At 33.0% G+C, this 17,584-nt stretch overlaps 1 long non-coding RNA gene across 1 annotated transcript in view; it reads left to right on the top strand.

The window, feature by feature from the left end:
* The window catches only part of LOC116419773, an 88,862-nt gene that overhangs the window by 33,731 nt on the left and 37,547 nt on the right, over positions 1-17,584 (top strand). The window lies entirely within an intron of this gene.

Here is a 17,584-nt window from a genome sequence, read left to right as displayed (position 1 = left end):
AATTACCAACTTCAAAGGCATGAGTCACTGGTTTTTTTTTCCCATGTGATCTTGAACTGGAACAAATTTCAGAGAATGTCATCCATATTTCTCATTTTATGAAGGAGAAAACTGTGAGCAAGACAGGGAAGTGACTTGTCCGATGTCACATAGGAACTGAGGAATGGAAATAGAAGTTAGCATCCTTTCTTCAGAATTTATATTTTCCTCTGTTCTTTTTTCTTTTTAACTATATTAAGATTTATACTTGAAATGGATTAAATTAAATGATATGGAAACACTAGCTATAGTTGATTTCATTTTCTGATTTCATGGTATAAACAGAGATTTCATCCAAGAATAATAAATGAGAAAAAACTAAAACATATATAAAGCACTTTATAAACTTCTTGCAATGTATGTTATTATAATTATATACATATATATTTATGTGCAAGCATAAAATTAATATTAACTCAAGATGATATATCAATGTTTCTTTATCATATGATTATGTCATAAATAATAATTCTAAATCTATCACATGGTTTATTTTATGCCATTTTGGGAAGCTTTTCAATTCTTTTCTCCCTCTTCAAACATCTCTGATTGTTCCTGAGAATCTTTTTTTTTTCCTGATTCCTCTCTCTGCTGCTAAGCTCTTAAAAAGAACACATTCCCTCATATTTGGTTTTCAGACCTCTTCAGTTGGTGATTTCATCCATTTTCCTGGATTTAACTGTTTTTAGAGCCAGAGACACAATGGATATTCTGGGTGCTAAACTTTCTGGGCTTTGTGCTTCTTAATCTGGGTACTTACATAAACTTTTAAACATTTAAACTACATTTTGCATTCTTTTCACCATTTCTTGATGTCCCATTAGTACAAAAGACTCATGAAGAAATCTAACTTCAACTCTCTCTAGATCAATGATGTTAAACTCAAATAGCAATCTGGGATCACTAACCATAAAGAGTATCTCTGAAGGCTATACATTGATGTATAAAACCTGTGCTTAACAATATCTTTGCCCTATTTTATTTATATTTATTTAAAAATATTTACTTACTACAGTTTAATCTGATTCAGAGTTCCTGGACTACATGTTGATATCTTTTGCATTTCTTTGATTGCACCTTCAGAAAAGTACTTCTAACCTCTCCCTCCCCCAGAGCTTTAATATTTTCAAATGATTACTGGAAAATGCCCTTGGAATATTTCAGTGATATCGTAAATTCATCATGCATAAAACTGAATTAATTTTCCAAGTCTACCATATCTGATCTCCCTCAGATTCCTTAGCTCCATTTCTCCTATGACCATTCCCCAAGTCCCTCAAACCAAAAAGCACAGGATCATAGTGGACTCTTCTACTTTTATGCTTCTGTCTAATCAATCACCACATTCTATTATTTAAAAAAAATACTCTTCCTGTCATATCTCTTTTGATCCCCATAGCTTCTACTAGAATTAAAGGTAAATAATTATTCCTTAGCAGAACTATCAGAATTCTTTCCTGCCTTTTTTTCTTTATCTCTAGAGGCTTGGTCCTTGCTGCTCCATTTTTCATATAGGGTCAGATTGTTTTAAGTATAGGTTTGGCCATGACCATCCCTCTGTTGATAAACTTATAATAATTCTCCACAGTCCCCAAAAGAAAATTCTAAATCTTTTATTTCTAATTTAAGGTCATCTATAATCAGAAACCAAACAGTATTGTAAGCCCCATTTTCTCTTGTTCCTTTTTAGGAAGTTGCTATTGTCATAGTAGTAATAGTAACAATAGTAACAGAAGTAGTAGTAGTAGTAGTAGTAGTAGTAGTAGTAGTAGTAGTAGTAGTAGTAGTAGTTGTTGTTGTTGTTAGTGGTAGTAATAGATTCTTTCCCTATAGTTTTTCTTTGGTTATTTACTTTTGATGATAAACTGTTGTTTATGTTTTTTTCCTCTTCTTTCTTTCCTTTCCTCCTTCCTTTATTTCTTCCTCCTTCACTCCTTTGCTCCCTCTCTCCTTTCCTTTCTCCCTGTCTCTTTTTTTTTTCCAGAAGCCTCATATGTCCTTTCCATCTATGGCCATTTAAATCATTAAACTAAGGCACAACTCAGGTGTTAATTTCTAAATCAAATTCAAAACTACTAAAACAAAATATGAGATACTTTTTTTTATATTCAGGGCGGTATACTCAGTGACACTGATTCATTTATACTTTGATGAATCTCTTAGTTCATCCATATATATGAGTATTCTCTCCAGTGATGCAGGATGCAACCTGATTCATACCAACCCATTCTCTATAACTGTCTCTTATAAACCATGATAAATATAGTCAACCTGGCCAACTCTTTTCTGGAGTTATGTTTACAGGCTGAGAATGCCAATGGAGATTGCAGGTTGCACCCATTGTTTCTCACTTTCCCCAAGTGACTGATACACAGCCTTTGTTTTTTGTCATCTTCATCATTTTTGGTGGGTTTTGGACACTATTTTATTGGTGGTATCCTTTACATCTATTCTCCTTAACAATCTATTCTTTATGCTTTGCAAACTTCAAACTCTCCTAAACCGCTCTCTATCACCTTCAGGTGAACTTTTAGCTTTCCTTCTCCACATCTTGCATATTATACATTGAGAAGAATATGAATGCAAAAAAATACATATGTGCCTTTGTTTGAGGGAGATTTTAGGAAACATGAAAATAAATTTGTAATTTCATAAATACAATCCAAACTTCTGTCCATCTCTCTTAGCCCAAGACTTTGTCAGTGTCTTTTAGCATTTTTATAGAAAAAAATTACAATCATATATACATATGAACTGACACACATACACACAGAAGTCGGAGCTCTGTAAGCTGTCTTTTACATCAGCTGAGTAACTGACATTTAAAATAACTTTTATTTATCATTTATAACTATAGTGAGACCAAAATCTTTAGAATAATTAAAGAGCTCATGTAGGAGGTTCAATATCATTCTAAAACTGGATTCAATCAGTAGAATTGCATTCATAAAGTAAAGCATGTGAAGAACTTTTCCTTCCATGGAGAATTCTTGGAATTCTCAACCTGGAGACTGTGATGACAACAACCAACTTTCTTTAATGTTTAAAACATTTTTATTTAATATTTGATTTCCCCCTCACTTACATAGATTTTAAAAAATTTTTGAGTTCCAAATTTTCTCCCTCCTTTTTCTCCCCTTCATTGAGAAGGCAAGCATTCATGCACAAAATTTCTTTATATTATATTTTGAAAAACAAAACAGGGAAAAATAATTAAATACTATCTCCCCTAATCCGCCCTTCCTTTTATCAGTACCCTTCCTCCACATATATTTCTCTTATTTTTTTTTACCCTCCTAGTTACTTATAAGGCAAGATAAACTTTTCCTCCCAACTAAATGTGTGTTATTTCTTCTTTGAGCTAATTCTGATGAGTGCAAAGTTCCTATGCTCCCACACCCACCTCTCCCAATTTCCCTTCCACTGCAAAAGTTTTTTTGCACCTCTTTTATGCAAAAGAATTTACTTCAATATTCTTTCCCCCCTTCTCCAAATGTATTTGTCTTTTTCACCCTTTAATTTTACGTTTTAGAAAAATATTAAACTCACACCCATTTCCTATGTCTATGTATACTCCTGCAAGCTGCCCTAATGAAGAAATTTTTAGAATTTAATCTTCTCAAGTAGATATGTAATGGTTGTAGTCCTTCATTTTTGAAGAAGACCTAAATGACATTGCTATGTTAGAACTGAGTCACAGTGTGACCAACTGTCACTGATCAGACCAAAGTGACCTCGGAATCCTCAGCCACAGGTCAGACACACAATAGGCCCTATGAACATTTGAATGTATGAATATCTGCCCAAGTAGAAATATAAACTGTGATGTTCTCTTCTTTTTTATAATATATGATGGTTCTCTCTGGGAGCAGGTTTCTTGGGGAGGTTTTCTGGAAGCAGCCTTAGTTTCAATTCAGATCAGTAATCACCTCAAAATACAGACAGCTGATAAAATCCAAATGTTTATTTTCTCCTTCCAAGTCTTGTCTTTTTCCTTGGGCCTGGTTAGTTTTCTTAGAGGCCTATCTCACTCCTTGATTCCAAGAGCTCTTGCAGCTTGTCTTTTAGCTCTTGCAGCTTCTGCCTCTATCTCAACTCTGACTCATGGCTTCTCAATGTCCCAGAGTGCTCTTTGACCCTGAAAGCTTCTTGCTTATGTGCTGTACACTGAGTACACACCAGTCACTATATCACTGGGAAACCATTATTTGTTATAGGATTAAATCAATGCTAAACTAGATTTAACCATTGTCTCCTCAATTCCACTTAGTATCTTGTTTCAAGTTGTGGCCCATAACATCTCCTTGTAGGATCAGATCAATCATACTGAACCAGGCTAAATTAGATAATTATTGTCTCTATCAATTCTAATGACATAACACTTTGTATCTTTCTTTTTACCTTTTTATACGATGCTTAAATCTTGTATGTAAAAGTCAAATTTTTTCTTCATCTCTTGTTATTGTATTAGGAATGCTTAAAAGTCCTCCGATTCCATGAATGTACTTTCTTCTCAAGGATTATACAGTTTTGCTGGGTAGGTGATTCTTGGTTATAAACCTAGGTTTATTGCCCTCAAAAATATCATATTTAAAGTTTTCCAAATTTTTAATGAAGAAGCTGCTAAATCTTGTGTTACCCAGTATGCAGCTCTATGATATTAGAATTGTTTGTTTCTGGCTAATTGCAATATTTTCATCTTACCCTGGGTGCTTTATTATTTGACTAATATTCCTGAGAGTTTTCATTTAAGAATCTCCTCCAGAAGGTGACTGATAAATTCTTTCAATTTCTGTTACACTCTGCTTCTAGAATATCAGGGTAATTTCCATTAATAATTTTTTTTAAATTAAGGTTTTTTATTTTTCAAAACATATGCATGGATAGTTCTTTAACACTGTCCCTCAAAAAAACCCTGTGTTCCAATTCCCTTCCTTTTCCCATACCTCCCCTAGATGGAAAGTAGTCCTATATATGTTAAACATGGTAGAAATATATGTTAAATCCAATATACATATACATATTTATACAATTATTGTGGCACACAAGAAAAAGTAGAAGCAAAAAAATGCAAGCAAAAACAACAAGAACAGTGAAAATGCTATGTTGTGAACCACACTCAGTTTCCACAGTTCTCTCTTTGGGTGTAGATGGCTCTCTCCATCACAGTATAATTGGAACTGGTTTAAATCATCTCATTGTTGAAGAGAGCCATGTCCATCAGAATTGAAAATTGTATAATCTTGTAGTTATCATGTATAATGATCTCCTGGTTCTGCTCATTTCACTTAGTATGATTTTGTGTAAGTCTCTCCAGGCCTCTCTGAAATCATCCTGTTGATCCTTTCTTATAGAACAACAATATTCCATAATATTCATTTACCATAATTTATTCAGCCATTCTCCAACTGATGGGCATCCATTCAGTTTTCTGTTTTTGCCACTATGAAAAGGACTGCCACAAACATTTTTGCACATGTGGGTCTCTTTCCCTCCTTTAAGATCTCTTTGGGATATAAGCCTAGTAGAAACACTGCTGGATCAAAGGGTATAAACAGTTTGATCACTTTTGAACGTAGTTCCAAATTGCTCTCCAGAATGGTTGGATTCATTCAAAGTTTCATAACAATGCATCAGTGTCCCAGTTTTTCCACATTCCTGTCAACATTCATCATTACCTTTTCTTGTCATCTTAGCCAATCTGAGAGGTGTGTATTGTTCTCTCAGAGTTGTCTTAATTTGCATTTCTCTGATCAATAGTGATTAAGAGCACCTTTTCATATAACTAGAAATAGTTTCAATTTCTTCATCTAAAAATTGTTCATATCATTTGACCATTTATCAATGGAAGAATGGCTTGAATTCTTAAAAATTTGAATCAATTCTCTATATATTTTGAAAATGAGGCCTTTATCAGAACCTTTGAATGGAAAAAATGTTTTCCTAATTTTTTACTTCCCTTTTAATCTTGTCTCTATTAGTTTTCTTTATACAAAACCTTTTTAACTTTATATAATTAAAATTATTTATTATGTGATCAATAATGATCTCCAGTTCTTCTTTGGTCACAAATTCTTTCCTCCTCCACAGATCTGAGAGGTAAACTATCCTAAGTCTTCTAATTTGTTTAAAATATCATTCTTTATGTCTAGATCATGAACCCATTTCGACCTTATCTTGGTATACAGTATCAGGTATGTATCAGTGACTAGTTTCTGCCATACTAGTTTTCAATTTTCCTAGGAGTTTTTGTAAAATAATGAATTCTTACCCCCAAAGCTGGGGTCTTTGGGTATGTCAAACACTATATTGCTATAGTTATAGACTATTTTGTCTTGTGAACCAAACCTATTCCACTGATCATCTAATCTATTTCTTAAACCAGTACCAAATGGTGTTGGTGACCACTGCTTTATAATATAGTTGTAGATCTGGTATACCTAGGCCACCTTCATTTATTTTTTTTTTCATTAGTTCCCTTGAAAATCTTAATCTTTTGTTTTCCCAGAAGAATTTTGTTGTTATTTTTTCTAGGTCAGTAAAATAGTTTCTTGGGAGTATGATTGGTATAGCACTAAATAGATTAGTTTAGGTAGTATTGTCATCTTTATTATATTCGCTCGACCTGTCCAGGAGCACTTGATATTTTTCCAATTGATTAGATCTGACTTTAATTGTGTAGAAAGTGTTTTGTAGTTTTGGTCACGTAGTTCCTGACTTTCTTTTGGCAGATAGGTTCCCAAATAATTCATCCTATCAACAGTCATTTTAAATGGAATTTCTATTTGTATCTCTTGCTGTTGGATTTTGTAAGTGATGTATAAAAATGATGATGATTTATGTGGATTTGTTTTTGTGTCCTGCAACTTTGCTAAAGTTTTGGATTACTTCTAATAGTGTTTTACTTGATTCTCTAGGTTTCTCTAAGAACCCATCTGCAAAGAGTTATAATTTGGTTTTCTCATTACCTACTCTTATTTCCTTTAGGCTCTTTTTTCATTTCTTATTGCCAAAGCTAGCATTTCTAATATGATTTTGAATAGTAATTGTAATAGTGGGCAACCTTATTTCAACCTTAATCTTATTAGAAATCATTACAGTTTATCCCCATTACATATGATGTTTGCTGATTGTTTTAAATAGATGCTACTATTTTAAAGGAAAAGTCCATTTATTCTGATACTCTCTAGTGTTTCAGTAGGAACGGATGTTGAGTTTTATCAAATGCTTTTTCTGCATCTTTTGAGATAATCATATGGTTTTTGCTAATTTGGTTATTGATATAGTCAATTATGTTAACAATTTTCCTAATATTGAACCAGCCCTGCATTCCTGGTATAAATCCTACTTGGTCATGGTGTATTATCCTGGGGATGACTTTCAGTAATCTCTTTCCTAATATTTTATTTAAGATTATTGCATCAATATTCATTAAGGAAATTGGTCTATAATTTTCTTTCTCTGTTTTTATCCTACCTGGTTTAGGTATCAGTACCATGTCTGTGTCATAAAAGGAATTTTTTCCTTCTTTCCTGATTTTTTTCCAGATAGTTTTAAATAGTATTGGAGTTAATTGTTCTTTAAATGTTTGGTATAATTTATATGTAAATCCATCTCACCTCTGGAGATTTTTTCTTACGGAGTTGATAAAGAGCTTATTCTATTTATTTTTTTCTAAAATGGGAGTATTTAAGTAATATATTTCATCTTCTCCTATCCAGGGCAATCTATATTTTTGTAGGTATCCCTCCATTTCACTTAGGTTATCAAATTTATTGGCATGAAGTTGGGCAAAATAACTCCTAAATATTCCTCTTCATTGGTGGAAAGTTCTCCCTTTTCATTTTTGAGACTATTTGATTTTTTTCTTTCCTTTTTCTAATCAAATCAACTGAAGATTTATCTATTTTGTTGGGTTTTTTTTCATACAACCAACTCAGTTTTATTTATTAATGCAATAAGTTTTTTATTTACTTCCAATTTTATTAATTTCTCCTTTTACTTTTAGAATTTTAAGTTTGGTATTTAATTAGGAGTTTTTAATTTGTTATTTTTCTAAATTTTTTAATTGGAAGCACAATTCATCGATTTTCTCGTTCTCTGTTTTATGAAAGTAAGCATCTACAGATAAAATTTTTCTCCTTATTAATGTTTTGACTGTATCCCACAAATTTTGGTATGTTGTCTCATTATTGCCATTCTCTTGGATAAAATTATTAATTGTTTCTATGACTTGCTGCTTGAGTCATTCATTCTTTAGGATGAGATTATTTAGCTTCCAATTACTTCTTGGCTCATTTTCCCCTGGCCTTTTATTGAATGTAATTTTTATTGCATCGTGACCTGAAAAAATGCATTTATTATTTCTGCCTTTCTGCATTTGATTCTGGCATCTTTATGTCCTAATATATGGTCAATTTTTGTGTAGTTTCCATGAACTGCTGAGAAGAAAGTGTACTTTTTTCTGTTTCCATTCAATTTTCTCCAAATATCTATAATACCTAACTTTTTTTAGTATTCTATTTACCTCTTTAACTTTCTTAGTTCTTTTGTGGTTTGGTTCATCTAGTTCTGAGAGAGCAAGTTTGAGATCTCCCACTATAAGAGTTTTGTTTTCTATTTCTTCTCATGGCTCTCTTAACTTCTCCTTTAGGAATTTATATGCTATACCACTTGTTGAATATGTGTTTAATACTGATATTGCTTCATTATCTATGTTATTCTTTAGGAATATATAGTTTCCATCCTTATCACTAAATTAGATCGATTTTTGCTTTTGCTTAGTTTGAGATCACGATGGCTACTACTGTTTATTTTTTTTAACTTCACCTGAAGCATAATAGTTTGTACTCCAACCTTTACCTTTGCTCTGTATGTATCACTCTGCTCTAAATGTGTTTCTTGTAAACAACACATTGTAGGTTTCTGGCTTTTAATCCAGTCTGCTTTCTACTTCTGCTTTATGGGAGAGTTCACCCCATTCACATGTACAGTTAAAACTACTGATTCAGTATTTCCTACCATCTTATTTGCCCCAAATTATACTTTTCTCTTTCCTTTTCCCCTTTTGCTCCTGCCCAGTATTTTATTTATGAGCACCACTTGCCTCAAGCAGCCTTTCTCTTTAAAGCCCCTCCCTCTTTCTTATACATTTTCCCTACTATTTGTTTTCCCTTCTATTAGCCTACCCCTTACCTTTTCCCCTTTCCCCTCCCACTTTTCTATAAGGTAAGATTTACTTTCTTGGTAAAACCAAATATGACTAATATTTTCTCTTTGAGACAAATCTGATAAGAGTAAGATTCATACAATGTTCACCCCTCCCTCCCTTCTGTTCCTCAATTATAATAGGTTTTCTTTGGCTCTTTGTGACATGTAATTTCCTTCATTTTACTTTTACTTTCCCCTTTTTCTGGTATAATCCCCTTTCCATTTCTAATTTTGTTTTTATATTATAACAGTAAAATCAAATTATACATGCACTATCTATATATACCCATAATAGAGATACAGTTCTCAAAAGTTCTTTTCTTATTACCTTCTATGCTTCTCTTGAGTTCTACATTTGGAAATCAAATGTTATAGTCAGCTCTGGTTTTTTCATCAGAAATAAATGCAATTCACCTGCTTTTTTGAATGTCCATTTTTTTCCCTGAAAGAAAATGCTCAGTTTAGTGAGGTAGTTTATTCTTGACTGCAGTCCAAGTTCCCTTGCCTTTTGGAATATCAGATTTCAGGCCCTTGATTCTTTAAGGTGGAAGCTTTGTGCCACATTTAACTTTTACCATTTACTCTATTCTGTCATTTTCAAGTGTTATTTTTTCAGTATTTTTAGTGCCCCATTTACCGTAGTGTTTGTGCCCCCTGAGTGATCCTTATCGGGGCTCCTTGGTGTTTGATTTATTTTTTCTGGATGCTTGTAATATGTTTCCTTGGTCTGATAGTTCTGATATTTAGCCACAATATTCCTTGGAGTTTTAATTTTGAGGTCTCTTTCAGTAAGTGTTCAGTGAATTCTTTCAATGGCTATTTCACCTTTTGATTATATAATATCTGGGCAGTTCTCTTTGATGATTTCCTAAAACATAGAGTCTAGGCTCTTTTTTCCTCATGGTTTTCAGGAAGTCCAATAATCCTTAGATTTTTCTCCCCTAGATCTATTTTCCAGATCAGTTGTTTCCCCAAATATGTATTTTACATTTCTATTTTTTCATTTTTTTTTTTTGGATTTGCTTGACTGACTGTCTCATTGTGTCTTTCATTTCCATTTTTTCAGGTCTGATTTTATTTTCTTTATTTACTTTTTTTTTTTAGTTTTTTTGTATTTGTCCAATTGAATTTTTAAATGAGTTGCTTTTTTTCTATGGATTTTTTTCCATTTCACAACTTCTGTTTTTCAGGGAGTTGTTTTCTTTTTCCATTTTGTTGATTTTTTTAAGGAGCTATATGCTTCCATTTTACTAAGTCTATTATAGAATTAATTTTCTTAAGATAATTTATGTGTTTTCTTTTTCAAACCTTCTTGTAAAATTCTCATTTCCTTTCCCCATTTTTCTTCCAGGTCTCTTTTAAGATCTTTTATAATTTCTTCTAAGAGACCTTTGTGTTATGGGGACCAAATTATATCACCTTTTGGGGGCTTTACCTGGAGACAATCTGATTTTAGTCTCCTCAGGATTTGAAATCTATTTTTCTCTTTCACCATAAAAAAACTATCTATGATCAGAGTTATTTTTGCTTTTTTACTCATTTTTTTTTTAAAAAGTTGATATCTACTTTTAGGGCAAGGGACATTGTACAAGCTTCTTCTATAAGCAGCAGTGGCTGCACTAAGTCTGTGGTGACTCACTTCCAGTGGTGGGTGAGTGTGGCCAGGTCCCACGAAATTCTGGCATTTCGGGGTTCACTATTTACCCTTTGCATTTGTGTTGGATGTTTTATAACTTCTCTGCTGATCTACTGGCTTACAAGTAGAGTAGGCAACACTGCTGTCATTTCCTCCTGTAGATTCTCCAGCTTACACTGCCCTGGGACTTTTTGTTGCTTACATTGGTGTCTGTGTTTGGCCTGCTTGTGCTTGGCCCATCTTCCTCCACACTGATTAAAACAGACCTTTTATGATGATCTTCAAAATTATTTCCTGCTGGTAATTTTTTGCACTCCCTATATTTGTGGTTTCTGCTAGTCCAGAATTAATTCAGTGGATGGATTTGCTAATTAGTCTGAGGATCATGGGAGAAGGTCAGAAAGAAACATGTGTCCTTTCTGCCATCTTTTATAATTTCTTAAAAATGATGTCTAGGTTCTTTTTGATGTTCATGGATTTCAGGTAGTTAAATAATTTTAAATAATCTCTCATTTATCTAGTTTCCAAGTAAGTTTGTGTTTCCAATGAGATACTTCATATTTCTTCTATTTTGTCATTCCTTTCATTTTGTTTTAATTGTTTCTTGATATCCTATGCAATCATGAGCATCCACTTGCCCAATTCTAATTTTAGGATTAGATAATGTACCTCTTTTTTTCCACTTGGCCAATTCTTTATAAAGAGCTCTCTTCAGTGAATTTTTGTGCCTCATTTAACTTTTACCATTTACTCTATTCTGTCATTTTTAAGTGTTATTTTTTCAGTATTTTTAGTGCCCCATTTACCATAGTGTTTGTGCCCCCTGCCATGATTTTTTTTGCATCATTCTCATGTCTCTTCCCCATTTTTTCCTCTACCTATTTTATTTTATTTTAAAAAATTCTTTATGAATTCTTCCAAGAATTCTTTTGAGTCCTGAGACCAATTCACATATTTTTTTTCTTTGAAACTTTGGATGTAGCAATTTTGATTTTGTTTTCTTCTGAGTTTGTGTTTTGATCTGCCATCTTACCGTTATCTTTCATCATCAGGTTCTTTTGTTGTTGATTCATTTTCCAGACTCTTTCTTGACTTATAACTTTATTAAAGTTGGGCTCTGATCTTGGGGTCATGGGGACACAATCTCAAATATGTTACTATTTTTTTCTGGCTGTTTTCAGAATTAATTCTGGGGTTCTCTATATTTTCTGTTCTTCCATGGTGTTATAATCTAAAAAGAGGTATATTTAGTACTCTTCTGGCCTATGAGAGAACATAAACACTGTTTTACTCCATAAATTGTGACTGGGGTTCCAGTTGCCCCATGTCTACAAATTCTGCTCTGCTTGTTATCCTACTTACCCTGGTACTAAAACTCAATACTTTAATCCTCATACACATCTGTGCAATGAAATAGAATCCTAGAGCCAATGTCAGGAAAATTAACTATAATTTTCTGACTAGTTTTCTCACCAAACCACTCACCATCTCTGGGCTGAGACCTCCAGTAATCACCTATTCAGCTACTGTTCCAGTTGCCTCCAAGACTTGCTTTTGGTTTCCTGGGATGTGCCTGTATTGGAGCAGCCTGTGCTGCACTGTATTTCACTTTCTCCATGATAGAACATAACTTTCTTTTTTTTTAAATAAGTTTTTATTGACAGAACCCATGCCTGGGTAATTTTTTACAACATTATCCCTTGCACTCACTTCTGTTCCGATTTTTCCCCTCCCTCCCTCTACCCCCTCCCCCAGATGGCAAGCCGTCCTATATATGTTAAATAGGTTACAGTATATGCTAGATACAATATATGTGTGCAGAACCAAACAGTTCTCTTGTTGCACAGGGAGAATTTGATTCAGAAGGTATAAATAACCTGGGAAGAAAAACAAAAATACAAGCAGTTTACATTCATTTCCCAGTGTTCTTTCTTTGGGTGTAGCTGCTTCTGTCCATCCTTGATCAATTGAAACTGAGTTAGATCTTCTCTTTGTCGAAGAAATCCACTTCCATCAGAATCCATCCTCATACAGTATCGTTGTTGAAGTATATAATGATCTCCTGGTTCTGCTCATTTCACTTAGCATCATAGAACATAACTTTCATGATACTTTTCTAATTTGTCTTTCCTGGAAAATTGTTTTACTTTGTCCTTGTGTATGTTCTATGACTCAAGAATCCATTTTGCAACATCATTTTAAATTGTTTTCCAGGGAATTTGGGAGAGCTGAAAGGAGCTTCAGCTTTTCTCAGCAGCTTAGCTGTGATTCCCTCCAGCATGTGTGTGTGTATGTGTGTGTGTGTGTGTATGTGTGTGTGTGCACACACATACACACACACAATTGTCTCTCATAACTTTTAGAAATCTTGTATGATGTTGACAGGTTCATCTGGGAGAATTTGTGGAAGGAGAGTTAGTAACACAGTGCTTGGTGTACCAAATCAAATGCTTTCTTTTCCAAGTCAAAAGTAGTAAATATAGCAGGAACTCATATTTTTTCATATCTTTTAGACAGTTGTATAATGATAAAGAGGTAGTGTTCTGTATACTTGTCAAATGTTACCTAGTACCTCCTCAAGGAGGCCCTTGGTGTATATTAAGATTATTATCATTAAAAAAATGTAGTTGAGAAATCTGACATAAATTTGAGTAGTTATTGATGTTGTTGTGATCACATTTTTGAAGTAATAGTAAGATCTTAAATGTTTCTTATTTGTTTATCTCTGCCTCCCCCCCCCCACAATGTACTCTGAGTATTCATCCCTCAATATTTTCAAATTGAATTAAAAGTGAAAAATTCTCATTATTCCTGACATTAAAATTGCTTACAGTATAAACCATGAGTTGCTAAACATTTTTGTCATGGAATCTTTTGGCAGTCTGGTGAAGTCCATGTACTCCTACTGAGAATATTGTTTTTAAATTCATAAAATAAAATCCATACCATTAACATTTTAGAAAATTCAGAGATCCCACATAAATCATTCTGAAAGAATCAATATTATTATATCATATTATATATGTACTATATATTATAATATTAATAATATTACATGAACATAAATAGGAAATGCATAGAAAATAATAGTAATGCTATGCTATCAGGATAGATATCATGAAAATGACGAAGGAGATGGCACTTTCTTCTGGAGTGAAGGCAAAAATAGAGAACACTTTATGGAAAAAGTACTATTTGATTAACACATTGAAGGAGAGATTTAAAAATATGAAGGTGAAAGTCACAAGTGAGCAAATGCCAAAAATAGGCAAAAATAAGACAAAGTTTAATAATAGGACCAACTCATGCAAAACAATTTCCAAAGATTCTATCACATGAAGCCAATAGATAAGCATGTGGAGTACTGATAAAATCTTAGTAAATCTGAAGCTATCAAGCAGAGATTACTAACCCTGGAAATTAACTCTTCTTAACTGCCATAGAATTTTGCTTCTTGTCTCATCTATGATGCTTGTCATCTTCCACCTTTTTACTTGAGTGATTAGTAGAGTATCTTATTTCTTCCAGATTGTAAGATTCTTGTGGAAAAATATCAGGTTGTTGTTCATCTTGCCTCACTGCAAAGCAGTCAAGGGCCACTGAAGAATAACTAAATATCTGTCAAATTGAGTTGCCCTGAATTCTTCCCTCATGGGGTATCTACTCCCCAGGGTTGTTATAGGAATCAAATGTGATGGTGCACATCAAAACCTTTTGAAACAATTAAGTATTAATAAAATGAACATTTCTATCATAGGGGAACCAATCATCTCATTCTTCCACAAAGCATGTTTTAATCTCAGCTTCTATTTTCTGATCAGTCTATTATTATCATTTTAGACTGTTTTCAAAATATTTTAATGGAAGTCAAACCATAAGGATAGGGAATGAGATCTACATAAGATGATTAAAAATAAATAATATTTTAGTTTATAAAAGTCACTGAATGGAATTCTTCAAACCTCATTGGAATTGACAGTCATTAATATTCATATTTGAAGTATCAATAATTTGCCAATTAACATCCCCTAATGAGTCTGTTAGCAACATTTATTGTTGCATTTAGGACAGTCTCCAGATCCATTAAATATAATCCAAAATCATTCATGCTTAAGGTTCATTGGATGCTTGAATTCAGCAAACCACTATTGTTCCAAAAGGTTCCTGAGCACTTGGTGATTTGAGAAGGAATACAAAGATTAGGGAAATTTGAAAAGTGTGTACATAGTAAATGAACCTCAGAGATGAAAGCAAGGCCCCTTGTATTTGTTCTGGAAGGAGGAGTTGCATTCCAAGAAGTTCATTGTAAGTTAGTGAGACCTAAAGTTTGAGATTGGAGCATAATATATTTTATCAACTCCAAACAATTACATGGGATTCAAGACAAGAAATCCTTGCATGAGTCTGAGTTACATTAAAGCAATTCCATTTGCAATTGGCAATGCCTACCTATGTAGCAAGGGGGAACTGAGTTTCTTCTTAATGGAAAAATCATACAATGATATAAAGTTTACTTAGTTTCCATTTACACCAGGTAGACATGTCAGAACACTGCAGGTAGTCTCATATTCAGTGTTGGGAAGACCAATTAACGAATCCATTAATTGCAGTCCTGTTTACATTACAGTTGTCAGCTCTAGTATTTCATTTGGATTAAATTCTTTCTCATTAAGGTCTCCCTGAGATCCTTAGGTCTCTCAGTGAATGCTAATCTGTTTCACTTTCTCCAAAATATTACAACCTCACAATGTGACATTTCAGTTTCAGAGAGAGTCTGTCTTATTTTTTTATTGACACGTTATCAAAGTGTAGGGATATGGAACCAAAAAGAAAGCCAGTATTTATTACTTTACAATTTGATCTTCTCATTTGTGGATATTAACCTCTTCCTAGTTAGTTGTGATATTGCTGCTACAGATATGTTTATATGTATACTCTCCCCAAACATTTGTTCTTTAGTTTGCGTGTGTGTGTGTGTTTTTAAATTCTGACCACTGGAATGATTTAGATTGTTCATCACTTTGAAATTATCTTTCTTATCAGTGGAATAGTTAGGTACACAAGACATAATTTTAAATGGCCATAGCAATCTACTATTTGATAAATTCATAGACTGCAGCTTCTGGGATAAGAACTCAGTATACAAGAAAAACTGCTGGGAAAACCAATATGGCAGAAAACTATGGGAAAAGTATGAAAGAAACTATGCACAGACCACCATCTTACACCTATACAAAGTTAAGGTTGAAATGGGCATGTTTTAGCCATAAGGGTTGATAGATACCATAAGCAAATTATGAGAGCAAGAAATATTTACCTGTCAGATTTATGGAGAAAGGAAGAATTATAAGCAAACATTAGAGAACATTATGAAATACAAAGTAGATAATTTTGATTACATTAAATTAAAAACTTTTTGCACAAACCAATACAACCAAGATTAGAAGAAAAACAGAAAGATGGGAAACAATTTTACAGACACAATTTTTCATAGAGGTCTCATTTCTCAAATATATCGAGAGAACTGAGTTAAATGTACAAGAATACAAGCCATTCCCCAAATGATAAATGGTCAAAAGATATGAACAGCCATTTCATATGGAGAAATGAAAGCTATCTATAGATGTATGAAAAATGCTATAAATCACTGTTATTATTTTTCTTTAGTAGTTTTCCCAGTTAGTTGCAAAAGCATTATTTAACATTCATTTTTAAAACTTTGAGTTCCAAATTCACTCCATTCCTCCCTTCCTAACTTGTACCTCCATTTGAGAATGTAAGAATTTGATATGGTATACATGTGTAAAATGCAAAACATTTCCATAATACTCATGTTGTGAAAGAAATCTTAGACCAAAATATGCTCAAGAAATAAAGTTTTTTAAAAGTGTGCTTTAATCTATGCTGACATATTAGTTCTTTTTTTGGATATGGATAGCATTTTTCATCATAAGTTTTTTGAGTTGTTTTGGATCATTTAATTGCTGATAAGTTATATCCTTCACAGCTGACCGTCTTACAATATTGCTATTACTTTGTACATAGTTCATTTCACTTTGCACCAGCTCATGAAAGTCTTCCCAGGTTTTTCTGAGAGGATCCTGCTCATCATTTCTTATAACACAATAGTATTTCATCATAATCACTCATCACAACTTAGTCATTTGCCACTTGATGGTTATCCCCTCAATTTTCAGTTGTTTGCCCCCCAAAAAGAGCTGCTACATTTTTTTGTACGTAGAGGTCTTTTTCCTTTTTGCTTATTATCCTTTTGGGGATACCTGAGTTCAAATAGTGGTTTTGCTATATCAAAGGGTATGCAAGATTGTATAGTCCTTTGAGCATAGTTCCAAATTGCTCTAAAGAATGATATATTCATTTTACACATTCATAAACAGTACATTATTTTTTTCGCCATATCCCCTTCAACATTTTTCATTTTCTTTCTTTGTCCCTTTAGTCAGTCTAAGATGTTTGTGGCAGTTCTTCAGCATTATTTCAATTTACATTTCTCCAATCAATAGTGAGAGCATTTTTTTTTTCAAATGGCTGTATATCTGTGATTATTTTATTTGAAAAGTATTCATATCTTTTCATCATGTATTGATCATTTACCATTTGAGAAATGGCTCATATTTATACATTTGACTCAATTCTCTCTATGTTTGAGATATGAGGGCTTTATTAGAGACACTTGCT

Source organism: Sarcophilus harrisii, chromosome 6 (assembly GCF_902635505.1).
Source record: "Sarcophilus harrisii chromosome 6, mSarHar1.11, whole genome shotgun sequence".
Lineage (NCBI taxonomy): Eukaryota > Metazoa > Chordata > Mammalia > Dasyuromorphia > Dasyuridae > Sarcophilus > Sarcophilus harrisii.
The sequence above is the reverse complement of the archived record's forward strand: the minus strand, read 5'-3'. Positions and strand labels throughout refer to the sequence as shown.